This window comes from Notolepis coatsorum (genome assembly GCF_963971535.1).
Source record: "Notolepis coatsorum genome assembly, chromosome: 15".
Lineage (NCBI taxonomy): Eukaryota > Metazoa > Chordata > Actinopteri > Aulopiformes > Paralepididae > Notolepis > Notolepis coatsorum.
The window spans coordinates 17,488,070-17,515,745 of record NC_140179.1 but is presented as its reverse complement, the minus strand read 5'-3'; the positions used below and the strand labels follow the sequence as shown (position 1 = coordinate 17,515,745).

General features: G+C 43.8%; 1 protein-coding gene across 1 annotated transcript in view; it reads left to right on the top strand.

The window, feature by feature from the left end:
• abat (4-aminobutyrate aminotransferase) overlaps nucleotides 1–27,676 on the top strand; it is a 78,364-nt gene that overhangs the window by 5,310 nt on the left and 45,378 nt on the right. Inside the window, 1 exon segment of the mRNA XM_084330296.1 lies at nucleotides 13,307–13,447. The gene's annotated coding sequence lies outside the window, so the exon portion shown is untranslated.

Here is a 27,676-nt window from a genome sequence, read left to right as displayed (position 1 = left end):
CTTTCTGTATCTCTCTCTCTCTCCCTTTTTGTATCTCTCTCTCTTTCTCTGCTACTGAGCTCCAGTGTTCGATACACCTCTCTGTAGCCATGGTGACACAACAGTGTGATACACCTCTCTGTAGCCATGGTGACACAACAGTGTGATACACCTCTCTGTAACCATGGTGACACAACAGTTTGATACACCTCTCTGTAACCATGGTGACACAACAGTCTGATACACCTCTCTGTAGCCATGGTGACACAACAGTTTGATACACCTCTCTGTAGCCATGGTGACACAACAGTGTGATACACCTCTCTGTAACCATGGTGACACAACAGTTTGATACACCTCTCTGTAGCCATGGTGACACAACAGTCTGAGTAGTGTGGTTCATTAAAGCCCTCTGTCTCTTCCTAACAACAGATATTCTCCCTTCCAGAGTCCATCAGCAGTTTACTGCGATGTCTCGACTCTAAATTAAATATCTTGTTCTTTCATCCGCTGAACTTTGTCAACTGCAACCTTTCCAGATGAACCTGAACGTGAACTCATGAAGAGAATCACGATGAGAATCAATGAGACGCATGTCGAACCTTTGGTTTCCATTATGTAGTGTTGCCTTATCTCAGCCTGGAATGTCTTCATCTCTGACGTGTCTCTCAAGTATTCAAGACATGATGTCACAGATAACAGACACTGGTCTGGTGTCCCCTCCCTCTCAGAACCTGTTTCTGGAGCATCATGGGAGATAACAGACACTGGTCTGGTGTCCCCTCCCTCTCAGAACCTGTTTCTGGAGCATCATGGGAGATAACAGACACTGGTCTGGTGTCCCCTCCCTCTCAGAACCTGTTTCTGGAGCATCATGGGAGATAACAGACACTGGTCTGGTGTCCCCTCCCTCTCAGAACCTGTTTCTGGAGCATCATGGGAGATAACAGACACTGGTCTGGTGTCCCCTCCCTGTCGGAACCTGTTTCTGGAGCATCATGGGAGATAACAGACACTGGTCTGGTGTCCCCTCCCTCTCAGAACCTGTTTCTGGAGCATCATGGGAGATAACAGACACTGGTCTGGTGTCCCCTCCCTCTCAGAACCTGTTTCTGGAGCATCATGGGAGATAACAGACACTGGTCTGGTGTCCCCTCCCTCTCAGAACCTGTTTCTAGAGCATCATGGGAGATAAAAGACACTGGTCTGGTGTCCCCTCCCTCTCAGAACCTGTTTCTAGAGCATCATGGGAGATAAAAGACACTGGTCTGGTGTCCCCTCCCTCTCAGAACCTGTTTCTACAACTACTTCACAGTGAAAAGAAGTCAAGAACAAGTCTTGTCAAAACTAACAAAAAATGTTGTCAAATTAACACTACTTTTACTTTGTCGAGTCTGAAGGGGTGTTTGATTTAGGGACTGTGTCGAGTCTGAATGGGTGTTTGATTTAGGGACTTTTTCGAGTCTGAAGGTCTGTTTGATTTAGGGACTTTTTCGAGTCTGAAGGTGTGTTTGATTTAGGGACTTTGTCGAGTTTGAAGGTGTGTTTGATTTAGGGACTTTGTCATGTCTGAAGGTGTGTTTGATTTAGGGACTTTGTCATGTCTGAAGGTGTGTTTGATTTAGGGACTTTGTTATGTCTGAAGGTGTATTTGATTTAGGGACTTTGTCATGTCTGAAGGTGTGTTTGATTTAGGGACTTTGTCATGTCTGAAGGTGTGTTTGATTTAGGGACTTTGTCGAGTCTGAAGGTGTGTTTGATTTTGGGACTGTCAAGTCTGAAGGTGTGTTTGATTTAGGGACTTTGTCAAGTCTGAAGGTGTGTTTGATTTAGGGACTTTGTCACTGAAGGTGTGTTTGATTTAGGGACCTTGTTTGTTTTTTAACTTATGGAGTTTCTCTACCTTTCTGTGAACGTCTAGCAAAAAACGGCGTTGCAATCTGATGATAAATGGCGGAGAAATCTACATTATAGTTACAGTAGATTTCATTCACGGTTTTTGCTGCACTGTCAGGGGCGCCTGGTGATACTAAATCTAGATTGAATTCTGCCATTAGAAAGGGGAGATTTGGCCCGATCCATAGATGTGGGACTTGGCCATAATAAGGTCATTTATAGGCCTGATATTCTATATTCTATAATAATATTTCAAATTGCATGTATCCAGATGGCAGAATTCAGTACTGTATCTACAAAACCTGTCTAATCATCTGCCCTTTATTAATTTGCTTAGATCTTTTGTACACGTGATCTCAAGAATGTACAATTTCTGTGGCAATTTCTCATGTCTGGTAAATTTTAGCATGGTGTTATTCACCGTCAAAGAAAATGTATATTCTTCTTTGGTTCATTACAATTTACTCAAACCTAGTAGAAGTGGAGCAATTAATTTACTTCATTACTTCATTTACTAGAAAATATGGCTAGGGCTTAAGAGTTTAATCAGGGAAATAGTAGATTTCTAGGGAAATGTTTGCAATTAACTGTCTAAACTACATAAAGTAATTAACTGTCTAAACTACATGAACACTCTGTAACACGTTACAATAATACATATAACTTTATGTTACTCTGTAACATGTTACAATAATACAGTATATAATATTATGTTACTCTGTAACACATTGCAATAATACAGCATATAGTTTATCGTTTAAAATGATCCCCATTAGCTGCCACCTAAGTGGCGAGATAGTCTTCCTGGGGTCCACACAGAAAGACAACAAAAACACAAAACATAACAATACATGAGATACATATGACAATCACAATTCACTTAATTAACACTTTCAGTGCCAGCAGGGGGCGCACGATTAAGTGCTTGAATGCCCAGCATCCACTTCAATGTTAGCGTTAATAACACCTAATCTATGTTTAAATTATGGCTATGTGTCTAATCTGCCCGTCGCTTATCAATGACTCATTTTCCAGTCAACATTGTCGAAGCGGATTGTTTTTTTAGCGGTTCATTTTCGTTTTATAGCATTTTGAAAAGCCCTAGTTTTCAAGGAAAATAAAAAGATTCCATAATAAACGCCCTGTACTGGAATATTCTAGAATACACAAAACGTTGTAATTTTTCTGCCTATTTATGAATCGTTTTCAAATAAACGCTAGATTATCGATAGTATATGTGTACAGGGGGCGAAATTAAAGCCCGCCGCCCGCCAGGGGCGCTCAGTTTTTACCTTTGGCGCTTGCCACTGAGAGCCCTGCCCGCCGTGTGGCGTGTGGACGTGTAGTTCATACCGATACTCTTATTTTGAAAATCTGTGCGGGTCTCATTTCCGGCCCAAGCGCAGCTAGAGTCATAATATCGATGGCTCCGGCAGTTAGCAGCATTCGGTTCGTATGATATTCTTATTTTGAAAAAAAAACGTGGCAACGAGTCATATCCGCCCAGCCGGGCGATACTATTGGCTTCTGCTCGTATCAACACAGAGCGGCCCGCAGCTCTAGTGCCACTGCTAACGTTAAGCTCTCAGAATGGTAGCATCTAGTGCTAACGTTAAGCTCTCAGAATGGTAGCAGCTCGCCCGCAGCTCTAGTGCTAACGTTAAGCTCTCAGAATGGTAGCAGCTCGCCCGCAGCTCTAGTGCTAACGTTAAGCTCTCAGAATGGTAGCAGTCTGCTCTAGTCTAGATCGGACCTCCATGAGCTGCATAATACCTCGCTCCGTTCCCTCGTTAGCTAGCTCGCGTTAGCTAGCTCACTTAGATCGATCTGTCCCAGTAAACTAAATTGTCTTAACGTTATCTACCGGGCTAGCAGTAGCTACAGATAGCTCCTGATATCAATGTCTTATAACATTGATTGAATGCGTATTCTAGCTGAGGGCATGTTGAATGTGATTTGACAAAATAACCGTAACGTTAAAAAATAGGGTCCAGCTGCATCGCCGGAGAATCCTTGCATGCTGAATGTAGGGTCTAGCTGAATATAGGGTCTAGCTGCAGGGCCGGAGAATCCTTGCTGGAGCTGGAGGCTACTCAAGTATACACACAGACAGTGGAGCTGTTTGCAGATAGCAAGCATTTTGACTTATTGCGTGGTGGCGATGTCTCGCAGATAATACAACTACAAGTATGATTATATAATATATATTTTATTTAAAAAAATTTTTTTATATAAAATATATATATATATTTTTTTTTAATCAAAAAAAATTTGGCAGGTAAGAAATATGCTTGGCGGGTAGACTCTTCCCATCTACCCGCCACTGGCCGGTGAGTCAAAAAGTTAATTTCGCTCCCTGTATGTGTATGTATGCACGCTATATAGGCGATCTGAAAAATCGATTCTCTGATTTCCTCAAAGCCATCGCCCACACACACACACACACATAGGGCGAACGCTGAGAGCTCAGCGAATACAACTCTGATTATCCCAAGACTTGTAAAATAGATTCCTTACCTTAGATCAGATGTTCTCCAAAAAGATCATTCCAATTCCTGATCGCCATTCCAAAAATCGATCGCTTTTATTGATCCAACGCTGGGTGCTCGAAACACATATTCCACACTGTTCTGAGGGACCAGAATGACTGCAATCGGCTCGGGTTACATGCCTGAAAAGTAAAATGTGGATTCCGGATTTTTCTTTTCTCATCCATTTTCATTGAGTCCATTCCAAAAGGGTGCATTACCATCTGGGAGACGATAGGGGGCGCTTTTTTCACATCTGAGCTCCTGATGGGGCTGGTTTACCAACGAGAGACTCGGTTGATGAAATATTAATTCAGAATTCACGTGTTATGTTGTGGTGGGCACTGAAAGAGTTAACAATGATAATCTAAAAACAGTAAAACATTGTAGACATCATTATAAACATCAGAATATTTTGCTCACTAGGCGGCTAGGTGGTGCAGTGGGCAAGGCGCTCACCACCAATGCAGGAGACGCTGGGTTCGAGCCCAGCTCTCCGCATTGCTATCAGCTTGGCTGGTCGTTCATACTAATACAATTGGCAGTATTAGGGGGTGGGAAGCTGATGGGTGGGGATCGGACGTTGTGGACAGTGACTCCTACAGGTCGATTGGTGCGCCTGCGCAGCAGAATCAGGAAGCGACGGGGGCGGTGTGCCCTCCAAACGCAGACCCCCGACGCTGAGAGATCGCGCTGTGCAGGTGAAAAGATGCGACTTCTGCTTCCTCGAGTACCGGAGGGGGGGCTTAGTCCACATTGCAGCCGGCTTGTGGGAGGCATGGCCTAACAGCGTTCGAGATAGGGGAGGGTAGAATTGGACGATATGAAATTGGGATGGGAGAAAAATAGAAAATGGGAGAAAAAGTAGATAAAAAAAATATATATTTTTCTCACATAATTAAGTAGTGCATTCTCAGGTGGTATTTGAAAGACACTTTGCTATTCAAGTCAAGTCAAGAGTTTTATTTGTCACGGCATACAAGCATACAGTGAAATGCGGGTGATCATGCCCGTAGCGATTGTGCAATAATACAAGTAATAAAATAAGACATTGGTGCAATAATACAAGTAATAAGAATAAGACATAATATGTATAATGTACATACATTTACAAAAAGCATGGTAAAGACATGCTAAGGTCCTGTGATAGTGCAATACAATGTTAGCTACGGATGAGGCACTGGGTCTTATGTACACTACGATACAATACTATACTATACAATCTACAGTTATACTATGTGTCCTTATGCTATCTTGCTATATCCATCTATTTACTATTAGGGTTGGGCACCGAAAACCGGTTCTAATAGGAACCGGTTCCTAACTTCCGGTTCTTCCGTAAGGCTTGAGCGGTGTGACGGTATTACGGTATACCAGGGTATTTAGAAATCCCGACGGTATTGAAAATCAATACCGTCAAAATCACAGATGCGTTTCAGTTTCTATTACACTGAAACAGAGTTTTGGTTGTAGTGCACACACAGCACGCGCCAGCAGAGGGCGAGACCAGTCCTCACTGTAGTGGAGCGAGCACACGCAGAGCTGGTTGTCTACACACAGGAGGACGCAATCGATAGGGGGAAACCCGCTTCAGTGGTGGAAATTAAATAAGACACGCTTACCGTTGCTGGTGCTGCGGGCTAACTGGCTAGTGGCTACCGTTCTGAGAGCTAACGTTAGCAGTACTAGGATGCTGCGGGCTAACAAATACCGTTCTGAGAGCTAACGTTACTAGCACTAGGATGCTGCGGGCGAACTGCTACCGTTCTGAGAGCTAACGTTAGCAGTACTAGGATGCTGTGGGCTAACTGCTACCATTCTGAGAGCTAACGTTACTAGCACTAGGATGCTGCGGGCTAACTGCTACCGTTCTGAGAGCTAACGTTAGCAGTACTAGGATGCTGCGGGCGAACTGCTACCGTTCTGAGAGCTAACGTTACTAGCACTAGGATGCTGCGGGCGAACTGCTACCGTTCTGAGAGCTAACGTTAGCAGTACTAGGATGCTGCAGGTTAACTGCTACCGTTCTGAGAGCTAACGTTACTAGCACTAGGATGCTGCGGGCTAACTGCTACCGTTCTGAGAGCTAACGTTACTAGCACTAGGATGCTGCGGGCGAACTGCTACCGTTCTGAGAGCTAACGTTACTAGCACTAGGATGCTGCGGGCGAACTGCTACCGTTCTGAGAGCTAACGTTACTAGTACTAGGATGCTGCGGGCTAACTGCTACCGTTCTGAGAGCTAACGTTAGCAGTACTAGGATGCTGCGGGCGAACTGCTACCATTCTGAGAGCTAACGTTACTAGCACTAGGATGCTGCGGGCGAACTGCTACCGTTCTGAGAGCTAACGTTAGCAGTACTAGGATGCTGCAGGCTAACTGCTACCGTTCTGAGAGCTAACGTTACTAGCACTAGGATGCTGCGGGCTAACTGCTACCGTTCTGAGAGCTAACGTTACTAGCACTAGGATGCTGCAGGCGAACTGCTACCGTTCTGAGAGCTAACGTTACTAGCACTAGGATGCTGCGGGCGAACTGCTATCGTTCTGAGAGCTAACGTTACATTTTTATTCGTCCCAAATGTCTCAGCCCCATCCAATTTCTTAGCTTTTTTCACTGTTTATTTATCATGCATTGCAACACTAATATATGGTACAGTAGCCCAAGTCAGACTGCCCATATAAAAATTATCTTGGGGGTCTGAGGGCAGTAGCCCCTGACCCCCTCCCTGGGGAAGCACTTAAGTTAAGTACCCTCGCTTTGTTTACTGCAGAAAATGAACTTAAGCACTTAAGTTAAGTACCCTCGCTTTGTTTACTGCAGAAAATTTACACCTAGTGCTAGTTCTAAAGTGACATCGAAGTGACATAGGAGTGGCAGAAGGGACCTGATTCTGAAAAGATTCATCTGTAAAGACCCAGTGCCTCATCTGTAGCTAACAGTGTATTGCACTATCACAGGACCTAGCATGTCCTACCATGCTCTGTAAAAAACTCATGTACATATACCGATATGCCCTACTTTGATTACTTGTATTATTGCACAATGTCGTTCTATTGGATTCTTATTATATTATTATTATTGTATTATGCACAATTGTTGCGGGCAAGACCCCCCGCATTTCATTGTATACTTGTATGCTGTGACAAATAAAACTCTTGACTTGACTTGGCAGCTTGAACAGGCTGTTGTTGGGGTGGTGAGGGTCTTTCATTATTCTGCAGGCTCTGGATTTGCACCTCTTGTTATATAAGACCTGCAGGGGTGGTAGTGATACTCTGAACTTCCTTAACTGTCTCAGGTGGTAGAGGCGCTGCTTCGCCTTCTTTACGACTGAGTCTATGTGTGTTGTCCATGTCAGGTCCTCTGAGATGTGGACCCCCAGGTACTTAAAGCTGCTCACCCTGTCCACGGTAGCCCCGTTTATCCACAATATTAGCTACCAGACTTTGAGGGCGGCAGCGGACCTACATAACTAAATACTAAAATGGCTGATCCAAAGCTGGAATAGGACACAGTGGTGCCAAACTTAATGACTGATTGGGCTTACCCGTCAGCTGACAGGTGTGGCAAGTTTTAATGAAAGCAGATGATTCCTTTTTCATTTGTGGCCAAAAGAAGTGATTAAGGATCCAAGTGTATGTTTTCTGAACACCCATGTGACCAGCTACATCATTATGTGCCGCTTTCATGACAGTTTCTCTGAACTTAATAGGCACCACAATCTGCACAATCGGGTTACCCACAAAGTTGTCTCCCTGTGCACACCATTTTTGCAACAGGACATAATTTTTCACAAAATAACCTTGAGCTGCATTTTCCATGTCCCCCACAGGAGACACCAACTCTCTGCGCACTCCTACCATCACCTCTCAACCCACAGACTATCTCCATTCTATACACCGGTACTGGAATAATATTCATACCCATACCCTGCATCAAAATTACATCTCCCGTGTCTATCAGAGGTGAATGGAAGAACAGTCGTAGACAAACGTATGCAGCGCGCCAGTATCTCTCAATATTTTAACTGCCACTTTCTCCTTTCCAGATATGGACGCATAACCCTCTGAAATAAATGCTGCATAATCCCCTTTGTTTTCGGACTCACACAGAGTTAGTTTGGAACGCTAACTGGAGTGAGGAAACATGGGTAGCCAAAGCAGCACTTGCGCCCTGCCAAAAAACCTTGCTTTATCTTTAAGCGCAGGACATTCACTTGTCCAGTGTCCTTTGCGCTGGCAGTAATTACAACTCATACTATAATCATTTTTCTTCCAAGAATTATGTTCAGGCCTGGAATAAGCAGATTCCACCTTTGACCCAAAACGTCTGTGCAGAAAACCTATTATGCTGCACATTACCACTTGCTTCGGCAAATGTACCTTTAGGAATTAGACTATTCATCAGCCAACATTGCTGCTTCTTGCAGAGTTTTAACTTTTCGTTTGTTTATGTAAGTAGCAATACTATCTGGCACGCAGTTTTTTATTTGCTCCAGTATTACTAAATCTGACTGTTCTTGAAAAGTTCTAACCTCTGACGCAGAACACCATCGATTAAACTGAACAACCAGATCAACGGACAAATTCAACATGAGTCTGGTGCTCCTTCTTTTCCCAATTCCTGAAACGTTGCAGATATGCTTCAGGGACCAACTCATATCATGCATGCAACACTGTAGTCTTAATTGTCTCATACTTTACTGTCTGCTACAGTCAAAGAAACATAGGCCTCTTGTGCATTTCCTGTGAGGACACACTGCAACAACAAAGTGCACTCCTCATCAGACCACTTTTGGGCATTTGCCACCCGCTCAAACAAAGAATAAAACAGGTCTGGATCCTTTTCTGTGAACTGGGGAAGCAGTTGCCGGTTAGATCCCACATTAGTTATTTTCTTCCTGACCAGTGACCCCGGAGGACATTCTTCCCTCAATTATTTGCTTCAACTTAATGTTTTCCATCTCCAACAGTGATTGGACTTTAATTCTTTCCATTTTTTCCTCATGTTCCATACCTCTTTCCTCATGTTCCATTTTAAGAACTAACAACTCCTTTTGCTGTTCAAAGGTCAAAACGTCAGGGGTCACTGTAGGTGAAATGACATCAACAAACAAAATCCCCATTTCCACCAATGCATCTCTCAAAAATACTTTCATATCTTCTTTCAAACGTTTATCAGTCACCTCAATCTTAAAGTGCTCAGAAATCTTTACCAAGTGTTCCTTTGTACACTGATCCAATAACTCCATTGAAGGATATAACATATTTAACAATGGAAGCCATATTTAAAGCCACTTACCACTATGTAGAGAGGATAATCAAATCAGTGGGGTGGGAAGGCAACTAGTCAGAACAGCGACCCCCCCAGACACCCCTGAGGTGATCCCGAGACAATTGCTCTACCCTCTTTCTCCACCACACTATATTTGACACAACGGATTCCCTAACACACACACACACACACACACACACACACACACACACACACACACACACACACACACACACACACACACACACACACACACACACACACACACACACACACACACACACACACACATGTATATCCCTTAACTAACCTGTAGGAGGTATGTGGTTGTCACACTGGTAACTAATTAATTAATTCACTATCAGTTGATGCACACACTCAAGCCAGTATAAATAGTTTATACAGTCGCCAATAGTTTATGGTTTCAAAGGTCTGAGCTTCCATGGTCCGAGAAGATGCGAAGTTCAGGTTCATAGAACTGGTTTATTTATTGAGATTATTTATTAAACAGAGGCTGATTGATCTGTCCTCCTTCATAAAGATTGAAGTAACCTCCTTACAGCAAGGTGTAATTTAGATTAAATTAAAATGTATTGTCATCACAGCATAACGAGAACAAGTGGCATCCAACCAGAGTGCAAAGGTTACAGTAAAGTGCAACAGTCATATACAATGTAACACGTGATTAAATGTGATATATGCAGTACTTATAGAAGTCACTCAGTACTTATAGAAGTCACTCAGTACTTATAGAAGTCACTCAGTACTTATAGAAGTCACTCAGTACTTATAGAAGTCACTCAGCAGTACTTATAGAAGTCACTCAGTACTTATAGAAGACACTCAGTACTTATAGAAGACACTCAGTACTTATAGAAGTCACTCAGCAGTACTTATAGAAGTCACTCAGTACTTATAGAAGTCACTCAGTACTTATAGAAGTCACTCAGTACTTATAGAAGTCACTCAGTACTTATAGAAGTCACTCAGTACTTATATAAGTCACTCAGTACTTATAGAAGACACTCAGTACTTATAGAAGTCACTCAGCAGTACTTATAGAAGACACTCAGTACTTATAGAAGTCACTCAGCAGTACTTATAGAAGTCACTCAGTACTTATAGAAGTCACTCAGTACTTATAGAAGTCACTCAGTACTTATAGAAGTCACTCAGTACTTATAGAAGACACTCAGTACTTATAGAAGTCACTCAGCAGTACTTATAGAAGACACTCAGTACTTATAGAAGTCACTCAGTACTTATAGAAGTCACTCAGTACTTATAGAAGTCACTCAGTACTTATAGAAGACACTCAGTACTTATAGAAAACACTCAGTACTTATAGAAGTCACTCAGTACTTATAGAAGTCACTCAGTACTTATAGAAGACACTCAGTACTTATAGAAGACACTCAGTACTTATAGAAGTCACTCAGTACTTATAGAAGACACTCAGTACTTATAGAAGACACTCAGTACTTATAGAAGTCCAGATGCTCAGCAGTACTTTACGCTCCTGGAGTTTGGAAACAGACGAGTCCCCATGCAGCGAATGTTTACAATGGGGCTGTTTGATTCCTCGTTCCCGTCGCCGTGGCAACCGGAGGTGGATATTTCAATTGCCGTGGAGAGAGTCTGACGGTGACCCCCATTACTATGTTTTTGGCTCGTTCTCTTGTTCCTCTCTCGCCCTTTTCTGCTCTTGCATCATCTGCTGCCAAACATACACACACACACACACACACATGTGCACACACACACACACTAATCTGCTATCATTCTTTAGCTCTAGTCTCTTTCTAGACATTCCCATTTGGTCTTTACTTGCACTCTTCCATTTCCTCCTACTGTTGTGTTATGTGCACACACACACACACACACACACACACACACATGCACACATGCATACACACACACACATGCACACACACACACACACACACACACACACACACACACACACACACACACACACCATGTCTGTAGTTCCCCTCTCCCTCGCTCCCTGCTCTGTTGCCAGGGTGACAGATTATAGACCAGCAGCGTGATGACAGGCTGTTAACCCTCTAATGGGTCATATTCAGAGAAGACTGTTCTGCAGCACTAACTAAACAGACACTGTCTGTATTACACTGCTGTACAGCAGTACTACTGGTGTATTTAACAGATACACCTGCATGTCTGTCTACCAACAGGTTGTAACTGTGTATTACACTGCTGTACAGCAGTACTACTGGTGTATTTAACAGATACACCTGCATGTCTGTCTACCAACAGGTTGTAACTGTGTATTACACTGCTGTACAGCAGTACTACTGGTGTATTTAACAGATACACCTGCATGTCTGTCTACCAACAGGTTGTAACTGTGTATTACACTGCTGTACAGCAGTACTACTGGTGTATTTAACAGATACACCTGCATGTCTGTCTACCAACAGGTTGTAACTGTGTATTACACTGCTGTACAGCAGTACTACTGGTGTATTTAACAGATACACCTGCATGTCTGTCTACCAACAGGTTGTAACTGTGTATTACACTGTTTTTTAACGACTTTCCGTTGTGTATTCAATATTCATTTGTTCATTGTAGTTAGATTGTAATGAAGTGTACAGGTCAGAATACACGGTTTAAACGTTTTCAAGTTTATTTAACCATGCTTTACGTAAGTTGGAAGCGAAAAGTGTGGTATGACTTCTGATAAAACCCTTCATTGAGTTCCATAAAATTCTAGGTTATTTTACTGTGTCAATATTAAATCTCACAAATTCAGCAAGTTTTTTCCCTGAATTCTGTACAAAAGTCTTCGTTTTTTTAGTAAATATGAATAAAATCGCCATCTGGGGGCCTTGTGGTCAGTTTACCAAAACGATGCTGTGAAAGAAATACCTTTATGATCAGAGAGGGCCATGGGTAATAGCGAGACATCAAAGCTGTCGAATAGATTGGGAGAAGAGAATAAGTAGTGAGTCCTGGAAAAGTCTTGTGTCTGGCAGAGAGGCAGGAATAGTCTGAGTAAGCTATACAAATAAGCTCTGAGCTTTTTTGTGTCCATCCTTGGCAGTATTTCCAGACTGTGCTTCTGTCACGTGTTATTTTATATATTGTCAAATAAACTCATTAATTCATTTAAGGTAGGGTTAACTAGGCGCCATAGGTCAGTAAGACCAGTATCACAGGCCCAGGCCCGAAGGGCAGCGGAGGATTGCTTTTGATCATGTTTCTCTGAGGTTCCGGATCTGTCCACCGTTGAGTCCCAACACGTATTAAAATCGCCCCCGCCCCCCCCCCCCCCCCCACAATAAAGTCGCAGTCATGGAGTTCCAACATTATCCCGGTGACTGTTTTATAAAAATCTGCATCAAATGTGTTCGAAGCATACAACCAAATTTGTGTGATTTTCCTGTTAGAGTATTCAACTTTTGCCATTGTTATCCTCCCCTCTGTATCAGCCCAAACATCCAACACCTTGATATCCAAATGACGTCTTGTCACAATAGTGACACATCTGGTTTTGTTGCTCGCGGAGGAGGAGGATATTACATGGTAGAACCGGTTCGCCAGTCCCCCTGAGGTGGGTCTCGTTAAGAAGAGCTAAGTCTATTCCTTTCCTCCTCAGCAGACCCAGGACACTGGTGTATATGCCAACATACCAAAGCAGCCAAGCAAGGGTTGAGGAGTGCCGGTCCCGAGAGGTGCGGTCCATCTGTAATATACCCATAACACTGGATGAAGAACAATTACCCAGGTACCAGTTCAGGTACTGACACAAAACAGTAATACATGGAACACAAAAACCCACAATAACAAAATGCTCTATATCTGTATCCTACCCTGTCAACCTTATGGGTTAACCTTCTATACTTACCCACCTTATGGGTTAACCTTCTATACTTACACATCCCCTTAACCCCACTGACTAATCCGCTACAGATCAAATACACATTAATTCCCATTGGGATCATAGATTCATGCAGACGCCCCTCCCCCCACTCCCCCTCTGACTTAATGAGTCAAAACTCCCACTAATAATAATAATAATAGATTCAATTTGTACCGCACTTTATATTCACGAGAATCTCAGAGTGCTACAGGAGATATAGACAAAAAGTTAAATGAATAAAACAATTAAAATGAATAAAAACAATTAAAATGAATAAAACAACCAATGAAATGGAAGAACGTAAAAGTAAAATAAAATAATAATAAAATGAATAGAAGTAACAAATAAAAGTAAAAGAAAAATTCAGACAAAAGCCTTGTTAAAAAGAAATGTTTTAGGCCCCTTTTAAAAGCCACGACGGATTGTGGTGCTCTCAGGTGGATGGGGAGAGCATTCCATAGTCTGGGTGCGGCAGAGCAGAAGGCTCGATCGCCCATGGTGTTCAGCTTAGTCCTGGGGGCTTTGAGGAGGTAGGCTGTGCCGGAGCGGAGGGAGTGTGAGGAGGACTGGGGGTGAGGAGTTCCTTGAGATAGACAGGGGCACCACCGTGTATGCACTGGTGAGTGAGGAGGGAGACCTTGTACTCAATCCTGTGTTCCACGGGGAGCCAGTGAAGGGATCTGAGGGTGGGGGTGATGTGATCATATTTGCGCACCCTCATCAGGATCCTAGCAGCGACATTCTGGATGGTTTGCAGTTTTTTAATGCTTTTACTAGGGATCCCGATGAGGAGTGCATTGCAATAGTCCAGCCTGGAGGAAACAAAAGCGTGGACGAGTTTCTCGGAATCTGCCAGGGTGAGTGAGGAACGGAGTTTAGTGATGTTTCGGAGTCTTAAAATAACAAAAATAGTGAAGACAAAAAGTTAATCGAACGTTCTCACAGCACATATGAAGATAGTAGATAGTGGGCAAGGCCCCCGGGTGTACAAGGATACATATATATACATAGAGAGCACCTATACACCATGAACATAATCAAGCTACTCATTAATCCTATGGTAATTTGTTACATATTGCGCGCCAACAGTGAAAATGCTACAGGTATCAACCTATTGCCTGGCAAAAACAAAGCATCCCCATCCACCCAGCGGCCCCCCATCCACCCAAAGGACGCCAGCCACTGTAGCCTGCGTAGCAAAAAACATTAGGCTAACGTGAGCTAACAGCTCAGCCAAACACAACAATGAAATACAGTTGCCAGCGTGTGGTTCAACCAGCCGGGTCGCACGCCATCAACCCACACAGAAGAGAGAGAGAGAGAGAGAGAGAGAGAGAGAGAGAGAGAGAGAGAGAGAGAGAGAGAGAGAGAGAGAGAGAGAGAGAGAGAGAGAGAGAGAGAGAGAGAGAGAGACTGAGACTGGGGGCTGTGACTCCTCTCCTTCATGCATCCGTATCCTTGTTACTATAAACATGGTATTTTGTTTACGTTTCCTGATGAGACTGTGCTGTTACCCCTCAGTGCTGCTGTTACCCCTCAGTGCTGTTACCCCTCAGTGCTGCTGTTACCCCTCAGTGCTGCTGTTACCCCTCAGTGCTGCTGTTACCCCTCAGTGCTGTTACCCCTCAGTGCTGCTGTTACCCCTCAGTGCTGTTACCCCTCAGTGCTGCTGTTACCCCTCAGTGCTGCTGTTACCCCTCAGTGCTGTTACCCCTCAGTGCTGTTACCCCTTATGGCAGCATGTAATGTACCCCTCGATGTAGGTTAGTGTATCACCACGTCTCGCTCTGGGAGATGATGATGATGATGATGATGATGATGATGATGATGATGATGATGATGACTGGTGTCATAGAGGAGCTTTCGTCACCCGGTCTGTGTGAGTGAGTCATGATGCAATTAGTCTTATATCTCTAAGCACCCGACGGCTCCAAGCCATGTCTGCTGCTGCTGGTGGTGGTGGTGGTAAGATAAGATAAGATAAGATATTCCTTTATTAATCCCCTTGGGGAAATTCATGATGGTGGTGTTGTTGTTACATCACATCTGAGGACTCTGTCTGACCCAAAACACACACAACACACAACACTGTCTGTAAGAGAGAAGCCATGGCTGTCTTACTGCCACTAGTTATGTTTTTAATGTCTGTAAGAGAGAAGCCATGACTGTCTTACTGTCACTAGTTATGTTTTTAATGTCTGTAGAGAGAAGCCATGACTGTCTTACTGTCACTAGTTATGTTTTTAATGTTGTAAGAGAGAAGCCATGACTGTCTTACTGCCACTAGTTATGTTTTTAATGTTGTAAGAGAGAAGCCATGACTGTCTTACTGCCACTAGTTATGTTTTTAATGTTGTAAGAGAGAAGCCATGACTGTCTTACTGCCACTAGTTATGTTTTTAATGTCTGTAAGAGAGAAGCCATGGCTGTCTTACTGCCACTAGTTATGTTTTTAATAATAATAATAATAATAATAATAATAATAATAATAATAATAATAATAATAATAATAATAATAATAATAATAATAATAATAATAATAGATCAAATGTATATAGCGCCTTTCATAGAACCCATAGTTTCATAGTACCGGCTCAGTGGCCTCGTGGGTAGAGTGTCCGCCCTGAGTTCGGGAGGCTGGGAGTTCAAGCCCCGGCCGAGTCATACCAAAGACTATTTAAAAATGGTACCGATAGCCTCCCTGCTTGACACTCAGCATCAAGGATTGGTTTGGGCGGAAGTCCTTGCGACATACTAGCGTCATGTCCAAGGGGTGTACTTGTACATCAAGCTGCCTCACGCTACGGAACAGGAGATAGGCTCCTGCCCACTTCTTCATGCATTAGCAGCCAGCAGCCAACGTGATACATTACATTGTGTTTATATGTGACATAGCCAAGTTAACAACGTTTCAATCCCTTAATCAAGTCTCTAAACAATTTGGCTGGCTAACGTTAGCCATCCGCAAAGTACGCTAGCCTAGCCACAAGCTAGCGGCAACATTAATTAATTTACACTAACACAGTGCACATGCAAATATTATCTGCAGGCTGCATTAGCAGCCAGCAGCCAACGTGATACATTACATTGTGTTTATATGTGACATAGCCAAGTTAACAACGTTTCAATCCCTTAATCAAGTCTACTACAAGTATTGTTCTCTAAACAGTTAGCTAACGTTAGCATCAAGGCTAAGCAGGCTTTCGTTTTACAAACACTACAACTTACTTTTTTCTGATCCAGGTGCATAAGTCCACTTCTTCATGTTGCTCAGTTGCTGGTTTATACTTCGGTCCTAATGTTGGCGCAAAGTTTAATTTAGCTAGAGCCATATGAAATCCGTTAAATTTTTTTCCAAATTCCATTATATTTTTTTCCAAATTCCGTTTTTTCCGTTTTAATATTTCAGAATTCTGTATTTTGCTTTGTACGCTCATTTTACCATCAGAAATAGTGTCTAATAAGTGGGAATGAATAAATGTCCACAATTTAATAAGATATAACAGTCCATTTAATAGGGCTGTCTTAAATACTTCGAAGCTTCGTTCGATGGGCATGGGATTCGAATATGAAAATAAAATTTGATTATTAAAAAATATAGAAATATAAATGATATGTATATATTTTTTTGCAAAATCAACTCTGCCTCTCTTTGTTAATTACAACAAGCAATGCTGTTTGTTATTTAAGATGAGGTCGGACTCGGCACTGACAGATTTGTGTTCATTGTGCTGCTTTTATAAAGCCTCAAATGACGGCTTACAATATTTCATGAAAGCAAAGTGTTTTGTTTGTCTAAGATTTAAAAGGGTTTAAACTTTACAGCACTGACAAAGTTGAACAAAGTGCTGTACAAGTCCCACAACATAATAATAATAATAATAATAATAATAATAATAATAATAATAATAATAATAATAATAATAATAATAATAATAATAATAATAATAATAATAATAATAATAATAATAATAATAATAATAATAATAATAATAATAATAATAATAATAATAATAATAATAAAAAAATATATATATATTTTTTTATATTTTTTTTATTTACAGTTGATTCCATTTTTATTGCTCAATTCCGCGATTCCGTCCGCGATTCCGTGATCGCGGATTTCATATGGCTCTAAATTTAGCCTACTGTGTGTACTGTAAACTACTAGCTTGCTAAGCTAGTAGCTAGCTACAAGTTAGCTTGCCTTCACAGTCTAAGATGGCACGTTCACGTCAACTACAACTACACTAGTCTTCAACTGAGATAAAAAATATATATATATATCATCCAAGTAAACGATGCAGTGCACAACAATAAGTGAACAAGTGAATAAAGATCTTAAAATATGAATGATTATATTAGGCAAATTAATGTTCTTCAGGCAAATTGCACACATGAGATGATGGAACACAACTTTAACTAGAACACTGAAGCCAGTCCAGCTGCAGTTCCGCAGGTATTTTTACCAGGCAGACTCTGATTAAATTTCAAAGGCTGCCAATCATTCATCCTCCGTGTATTATTGGATTGTCAAGGCTGTCAATCATTCAATCCTCCATTCAATGGCAAGAGTTTAACTGCACAGACCGTGCTTAGATTAAGCCTATTTTGATTGGCTATTATTTATTATTTATTTAACATTGGGTCAACCTGTGAAGTTATTCTGCACGAATATTACTGCAGTCATTACTGCAGTGCAGGCCTGCTCAGAGCTGTCAATTAAAAAAAATTATATATATATATATATATATATATATATATATATATATATATATATATATATATATATATATATATATATATATATATATATATATATGTAAATTAATAATAATTATGAATTATGAGTGAATTTGTCATAGCTGGTCGTTCATCTTCAACGTGACACACACAGACATATCGAAGCTAGCTATGAAACCAGTGCCTTATTATCTAATGTACGCTAGCCGCAATGCTAACGGTTATAATGGGAAATCCCAGTCACATAAGCTAACAAAATTTGAGATCTTTTTGTGAAACTCTTTGTTCTTGGTGTTAAATTGTGTTGCTGTTGGTTTTGTTCCATCAATAAATGAGGCAGAATACCCTGTGAATGTACCTTTTGTTGTTTATTGCACTTTGTTCTCGCTGCAAACAAATAATGAATGCTAATGTTTAGTGCTAGCGACGCTATGCAGGACGTCCCCCGTGTAGCACAATGATAACAGAGTGATGATTCTCTCTTCTGACCAATCAGTGGTCTTCAGTTTTTCACGTAACTTTTTGGTACCTCTTCTACCCGCTTGGAACCTCGACAAAGCAGGTACTAAAAAAAAGTACCCGGTACCAGGTACCATCTGCAAATTTCGGCAAAGGAAAACCGAAAAGTAGAGTAGAGTCGAGTCGAGTAGGTACCATGCAGTGGAAAAGCGCCAATAAAGGCACAAGGTCCTCCTAGTTGGTAAAATGGATCTCTTAGAGGCCTGAGGTCCTCCTAGCTGGTAAACTGGATCTCTTAGAGGCCTGAGGTCCTCCTAGCTGGTAAACTGGATCTCTTAGAGGCCTGAGGTCCTCCTAGCTGGTAAACTGGATCTCTTAGAGGCCTGAGGTCCTCCTAGCTGGTAAACTGGATCTCTTAGAGGCCTGAGGTCCTCCTAGCTGGTAAACTGGATCTCTTAGAGGCCTGAGGTCCTCCTAGCTGGTAAACTGGATCTCTTAGAGGCCTGACGTCCTCCTAGCTGGTAAACTGGATCTCTTAGAGGCCTGACGTCCTCCTAGCTGGTAAACTGGATCTCTTAGAGGCCTGAGGTCCTCCTAGCTGGTAAACTGGATCTCTTAGAGGCCTGAGGTCCTCCTAGCTGGTTAAATGGATCTCTTAGAGGCATGAGGTCCTCCTAGCTGGTAAACTGGATCTCTTAGAGGCCTGAGGTCCTCCTAGCTGGTTAAATGGATCTCTTAGAGGCCTGAGGTCCTCCTAGCTGGTAAACTGGATCTCTTAGAGGCCTGAGGTCCTCCTAGCTGGTTAAATGGATCTATTAGAGGCCTGAGGTCCTCCTAGCTGGTAAAATGGATCTCTTAGAGGCCTGAGGTCCTCCTAGCTGGTAAACTGGATCTCTTAGAGGCCTGACGTCCTCCTAGCTGGTAAACTGGATCTCTTAGAGGCCTGACGTCCTCCTAGCTGGTAAACTGGATCTCTTAGAGGCCTGACGTCCTCCTAGCTGGTAAACTGGATCTCTTAGAGGCCTGACGTCCTCCTAGCTGGTAAACTGGATCTCTTCGAGGCCTGACGTCCTCCTAGCTGGTAAACTGGATCTCTTAGAGGCCTGACGTCCTCCTAGCTGGTAAACTGGATCTCTTAGAGGCCTGACGTCCTCCTAGCTGGTAAACTGGATCTCTTAGAGGCCTGAGGTCCTCCTAGCTGGTTAAATGGATCTCTTAGAGGCCTGAGGTCCTCCTAGCTGGTTAAATGGATCTCTTAGAGGCCTGACGTCCTCCTAGCTGGTAAACTGGATCTCTTAGAGGCCTGACGTCCTCCTAGCTGGTAAACTGGATATCTTAGAGGCCTGAGGTCCTCCTAGCTGGTAAACTGGATCTCTTAGAGGCCTGAGGTCCTCCTAGCTGGTAAACTGGATCTCCAGCTACAGCTGACTCTACTAACTGCAGTGTGATGCAGAGACGATGAGCATCACTTCCTCCTGCGAGTCCAGTCCAGTTGAACCAGTACAACCCCCCCCACCCCCACCTCATCACTTGGTCGCAATGTCTCTCTCTCTCTCTCTCTCTCTCTCTCTCTCTCTCTCTCTCTCTCTCTCTCTCTCTCTCTCTCTCTCTCTCTCTCTCTCTCTCTCTCTCTATCTCTCTCTCTCTGTCTCTCTCTCTCTCTCTCTCTCTCTCTCTGCCTCTCTCTCTCTCTCTGCCTCTTTCTCTCTCTCTCTGCCTCTTTCTCTCTCTCCACCCCCCTCAGGGCATATGTAGACGCAGCCTTGTGTAACACTCATTCAGAACCAGTTTCATCCAGTCGGACGGAGGGGTTGCTTGAGAAAGGTGGGGGGGGGGTTGTAGTGTGTGTGTGTGTGTGTGTGTGTGTGTGTGTGTGTGTGTGTGTGTGTGCGTGTGTGTGTGTGTGTGTGTGTACCGTGCGCACGGGGCTCTCAATGGAGGAATATTCTTGTTCCCACCGCCAGGATTGCATAACTGTTTGTGGGGGGCACCCCCTCATCAGGAGAGGGAAGATGAGAGAGAGGAGAGGAGAGAGAGGAGGGAGAAGAGAGGAGGGAGAAGAGAGGAGGGAGGAGAGGAGGGGAGCAGAGAGGAGGAGAGGAGAGAGAGGAGGGAGAAGAGAGGAGGGAGAAGAGAGGAGGGAGAAGAGAGGAGGGAGAGAAGGGGAGGAGAAGAGAGGAGGGGAGAAGAGAGGAGAGTAGGGGAGGGGAGAATAGGGAGGAGGGGAAGAGAAGAGGAGGAGAGTAGGGGAGAGGATGGAGATGAGGAGAGGAGAGAGGGGTGAAGAGAGGAGAGGAGGGAGATGAGAGGAGGGAGAGGGTTGGAGAAGAGCGGAGGGAGAGGGGAAGAGAGGAGGGGGAGAAGGGCAGCTGCTCCTGCATCTTTCTTCATTATTCTTTGTTTCTTTATCTTTCTTCATCTCTCTTCTCCATCTCTCTCTTCTCTTTGGTGTCTTTGTCTTATTCGTTCTTTAGAAGCTTGTGTCGTTTCTTTTGGTGAATGACATTTTTCTGCAATGACAGAAGTGTGCCTGTTCTGCCGTTATTATTGTTTAGTGTTATTATTGTGTAGTGTTATTATTGTGTAGTGTTATTATTGTGTAGTGTTATTATTGTTTAGTGTTATTATTGTGTAGTGTTATTATTGTGTAGTGTTATTATTGTGTAGTGTTATTATTGTTTAGTGTTATTATTGTGTAGTGTTATTATTGTGTAGTGTTATTATTGTTTAGTGTTATTATTGTGTAGTGTTATTATTGTGTAGTGTTGTTATTATTATGTAGTGTTATTATTGTGTAGTGTTATTATTGTGTAGTGTTATTATTGTGTAGTGTTATTATTGTGTAGTGTTATTATTGTGTAGTGTTGCCTTGTGTTGGTAACTGGTCAACGTAGCGTTTCTAGTATGTTGTTGTTGTTATCATCAGGTGCTTGAAGGAGCTATAACCTGTGTTCTCTGGGTGCTTGAAGGAGCTATAACCTGTGTTCTCTGGGTGCTTGAAGGAGCTATAACCTGTGTTCTCTGGGTGCTTGAAGGAGCTATAACCTGTGTTCTCTGGGTGCTTGAAGGAGCACCTACCTGTGTTCTCTGGGTGCTTGAAGGACCTATAACCTGTGTTCTCTGGGTGCTTGAAGGAGCTATAACCTGTGTTCTCTGGGTGCTTGAAGGATTACCTATAACCTGTGTTTGTACTGTCGCTGGGAGCAAGACACACTTCATCTTGGATCTTTCGTTGTAGTCTTCACTTGCGTATGGCTCGTGTGTGACTGGCCTTTTGATACTACACACAGTTGGAGGGATATGGTGCTGTGTGTGTGCGTGTGTGTGTGTGTGTGTGTACGCTCCAGTCCCTATCCTCACTTGATGTCATCAGACAGAATGCAGTGAACTGCATTCAAATATAACTCATGCAAATAATAAGAGCCCCAGGACAGACAGACATACTGTATCTATACACTGTATCTCATATATACTGTATCTCATATACACTGTATCTCATATATACTGTATCTCATATACACTGTATCTCATATACACTGTATCTCATATATACTGTATCTCTACACTATCTATACAGTGCTCACCCAGAAGTCTAGAACAGTAATATACCTACTTGTTTTAAGTCTGCTCACCCAGAACAGTAATATACCTACTTGTTTTGTGAACTCCAAATGGTGCCACCCGGGGCACATCACCATTAAGGAACGTATCTGTTCCCCCGACATTGAACTATTGGCACTGAGTCTGCGGCCATACTATTTACCGCGAGAAATAACACACGTCCTGGCTCTCACTGTTTACATCCCTCCCAGCGCGGCGGCGGCGCAGGCGAGTGACGTCATACACTCCACCGTCGCGGCGCTTCAGACAAAACACCCGGATGCATTTATTTTTATCAATGGGGACTTCAACCATGTCAGACTGAACAAGACCCTGACAAACTTCACCCAGTATGTCACCTGCAAAACCAGGGGAGACAAAACTCTGGACCTCCTGTATGCTAACGTGAAGGAGGCTTTCAGTGCGACTTCCCTGCCCCCCCTCGGCCAGTCAGACCACAACCTTGTGAGGCTTGTATCCACATACACGCCTCTCATTAAGAGACAGCCTCCGACCACCATGTCTGTCCCACAGTGGTCTGACGACGTCGAGGAGGAGCTACAGGAGTGTTTCAGGTCGACAGACTGGGATATGTTTGAGAGGGCTTACGGTGATGACATTGATGGACTATCCCACTGCATCACAGACTACATCAGGTTCTGTGAGGAGAGCATCGTACCCACAAAGAGGGTACGCTGCTTCTCAAACAATAAACCCTGGATTAGCAAGGACATTAAACACCTGCTAAACAGGAAAAAGAGGGCCTTCATGGCAGGGGACACTGAGCAGGCCAGGGCTGTCCAAAGGGAGCTCAAAAAAGAGCTAAGGGCAGCCAAGGTCAGCTACAAGGACAGACTGGAGGGCAGACTACAGGCCAACAACACCAGGGAGGTGTGGGCGGGGGTTAGGAAGATCACTGGTTTCAAACAGCAGGGCACAGCTGTGGAGGGCCCTCCAGAGCGTGCAAACGAGTTCAACTCGTTTTTCAACCGCTTTGACCAGAGTGGCCTCCCCACACCCCTCCCCCCACCCATCGACACCAGCACCAGATCACACCTACAAAGCAGCCCCCCCACCCCCCACCCCCCCACACCCATCAGCAACGGCACCCCACCCCCAACACCAGCAGACTGCCCACCACCCCCAACCCTGACGATCACAACCAGTCAGGTCAGTAGGCAGCTCTCCAAAATTAATGTAAACAAGGCCAGAGGACCGGACAACACCAATCCCAGGGTGCTCAAGGTATGTGCAGAGCAGCTGGCAGCACCGCTCCAGCATCTTTTCAACCTCTCCCTGAGGCTGGAGAGGGTGCCCCAGCTCTGGAAGACCTCCTGCATTGTCCCGGTGCCCAAGAAGGGACGTCCCAGCACCCCCAACGACTACAGGCCAGTCGCTCTGACGTCACACGTCATGAAGACGTTTGAGAGACTGGTCCTGCAACACCTCAAGCCCCTGGTGCGTGACTCCCTCGACCCCCTGCAGTTTGCATACCAGGCAAACATCGGGGTGGAGGATGCCATCATCTACATGCTCCACAGAGCGTACACGCACCTGGAGAAGCCGCGCAGCTCAGTGAGGATCATGTTCTTTGATTTATCCAGCGCCTTCAACACCATCCAGCCGTCACTGCTAGCGGAGAAGCTCTCTGCGATGCAGCTGGAGCACTGCTTGGTGGCCTGGATCAAGGACTACCTCACTGAGAGGCCACAGTACGTCAGACTAAAGGACAGTCAGTCTGACGTACTGGTGAGCAACACCGGCGCCCCCCAGGGAACTGTGCTGTCACCCTTCCTCTTCACCCTCTACACCTCAGACTTCTGCCGCAACTCCAGCGGGTGCCACCTGCAGAAGTTCTCAGACGACTCCTCCATCGTAAGCTACATCACCGACGATGATGAGGAGGAGTACAGAGCCCTGGTGGAGAGCTTCGTGGGGTGGAGCGACAGCAACCACCTCCAACTCAACACCAGTAAGACCAAGGAGCTGGTGGTGGACTTCCGGAGGGGCAAGAAGAGGCCCCCCCCGATTCCCATCTCCATCCGAGGGGTGGATGTGGAGATGGTGGACTCATACAAGTTCCTTGGGGTACACCTGAACAATAAACTGGACTGGTCGGACAACACAGAGGCCCTCTACAGGAAGGGACAGAGCAGGCTGTTCTTCCTGAGGAGACTCAGGTCCTTCAATGTGTGCAACAAACTGCTGCAGTCTTTTTACCAGTCTGTTGTGGCCAGCATCCTCTTCTATGCTGTGGCATGCTGGGGAGGCTACATCAACTCAAGGGACACCAACAAGCTCAACAAGCTGGTGAGGAAGGCTAGCTCCGTGGTGGGAGTCGAGCTACCTAGACTTGAGGTGATGGTAGAGAGGGGGATGATAAGGAAGCTGGATGCCATCATGGAGAACCCCTACCACCCCCTCTACGACGAGCTAGTCAAGATGAGAAGCTCGTTCAGCCACAGACTCATCCCCCCCCGACACTCAACTAACCGCCTCGGACAGTCCTTCATACCAGCGGCCATCAGGCTCCACAACAGTGGGCAGCGACTAGCAGCCTCCAGGCCCCACAACAGGGGGCAGCGACAGCGACTGCTACCAGACATTGACCTGGGACTTATAGGAACCCAAGGGGGACAAAGTAGACTACCCTGGTACTTTGATTAATGTATACTCAGTAGATAGTAAATTATTATAACACTACCTCTTGCATACTGCACCTCATGTGACACTGTGAATAATGTGAATATTCCTCAGCTAGTCAGATAGTAAATTATATTGACCATATTGATCAAATTGTTTACACTGCCTGTGTTGTCTTTTACTACCTGTATACTGTGTTGTTTTACTACCTGTACCCCTCCCCCCTCCCCCCCATGCTGCTATGATGCCTGAATTTCCGCAAGGGGATCAATAAAGGAATATCTTATCTTATCTTATCTTATCTTTTAAGTCTGCTCACCCAGAACAGTAATATACCTACTTGTTTTAAGTCTGTTCACCCAGAACAGTAATATACCTACTTGTTTTAAGTCTGTTCCCCCAGAACAGTAATATATCTACTTGTTTTAAGTCTAGAACAGTAATATACCTACTTGTTTTAAGTCTAGAACAGTAATATACCTACTTGTTTTAAGTCTAAAACAGTAATATACCTACTTGTTTTAAGTCTGCTCACCCAGAACAGTAATATACCTACTTGTTTTAAGTCTGTTCACCCAGAACAGTCTTGCTTTCATATCGTACACCCGGCAATATATTTTGGACGTTGGACGCCGGCTGCCGATAATCAATCATAAATCTTGACTTAATAGTGGCATTCATGACAGTGCTATTGAGCTACCAGTCCGCACTCTCTCTGTCTCTCTCTCTCCCTCTCTCTCTCTCTCTCTCTCTCTGTATCTGTCTCTGTCTCTCTCTCTGTCTCTCTCTCTCTCTCTCTCTGTATCTGTCTCTGTATCTCTCTCTCTCTCTCTCTCTCTCTCTGTATCTGTCTCTGTCTCTCTCTCTGTCTCTCCTATGTCTCTATCTCTCTCTCTCTCTCTCGCTCCACCCACACACTCTCTAGTGTCCTCGGATGACTTTTGCTTCCCTCATGATGTAATGTAATCCAGCCTGCACACACACACACACACACACACACACACACACACACACACACACACACACACACACACACACACACACACACACACATACCTCAAGTACTACTAATTATACAAAAACTATTACTAACACAACAAGAACCACTACTTATACTACAAGTATTACTGATACTACAAGTACTACTGCTGATACCTCAAGTACTACTGCTGATACTACAAGTATGACTACTGGCACTGCAGTACTGCTACAGATACCACCAAGTACAACAGCCACATTACATTCACATCTTAATAGACACCCAGAAAAGTGGCCATTTTTGTTTTTGTTTTTGAGGACTGCATACTTTTTTTGCAAAGTGTATCTGTATACTTTATACGTAAAGCACAGTAACATAGGGCTGAACTTGAGTTGAACTTGTGTACTCACGTTTTTCTGTAGTAGTTGCAATATCCAAAAATATAAGATAAAAAAAAATGTATAAGCTGGAAAACACTGCAGGTCCATAGCCTGAAATTTCATAAAATTTCCAAATTTCATAAAAATCCGTTCAGAAATGGGTGATTGAGAGCGATTTTGGTAAACTGTGTACAAAAGTTCTCCAGTAATCCATTTCCGGCAATGCATTCTGTGTATCTTTTACTTCGGCTTTTCGCTTGTCACTTTTCACCAAGATCCCTGAATCGCACACCCCCACATCGGGTATCATTGGAAAGCTACACTCATTGGCTACAACCCTTTCCAATAACTCTCGTAATCGGCGAATGATTGACAGTTCCAGAGCCACGGGAGCCAGGGGGTGGTAATCTGATGCTTGCGTGTACAAAGTCGCACACCTGACATATTGGCATGTAACTCGAGAACCGCTGAACGGATCTTGTCGAGTGAGGTGGCATTCAAACGCCAACCATTAGGGCTTTAATTGGATATATAATATGTTGTATAAAAATGCAGACCTAAGCCGCTAGAGGCTCGCAAAGTTCCATGTTCCACTGGTGGGCAAATCGTCCTTAAAAGGGCCCGGGTCGTTGCCAGTTAACTGAGGCCGAGTCGGATTGTTAAAGTAAATGTACATAAAATGGCCGTCGACATATTATGGTTGACCCACATAAGGTTAGCGTAGCTGGCCGTGGTGCTGACATGCATGCGTGTATGTATGCAGATATGTCAGTGAGCATGAATAATGGGCCACATTGCAAGCGCATGCATAAGTAATCAGTGCAGATATTTATGAAGACACATCTTTTATGGTTGAATTATATGTGATACATACAGGTAGATCTTCAACAGAACACACATGTAGTGTAAAAGAGAATATCTGTTTCAGTCCTGTTCTCATTCTAGCAGCCTCTATACCTCTCTGTTTCAGTCCTGTTCTTATTCTAGCAGCATCTATAACTCTGTTTCTGTCCTGTTCTCATTCTAGCAGCCTCTATACCTCTCTGTTTCAGTCCTGTTCTCATTCTATCAGCCTCTATAACTCTCTGTTTCAGTCCTGTTCTCATTCTAGCAGCCTCTATACTGCTCTGTTTCAGTCCTGTTCTCATTCTAGCAGCCTCTATACCTCTCTGTTTCTGTCCTGTTCTCATTCTAGCAACCTCTATACCTCTCTGTTTCAGTCCTGTTCTCATTCTAGCAGCCTCTATACCTCTCTGTGTCAGTCCTGTTCTCATTCTAGCAGCCTCTATACCTCTCTGTTTC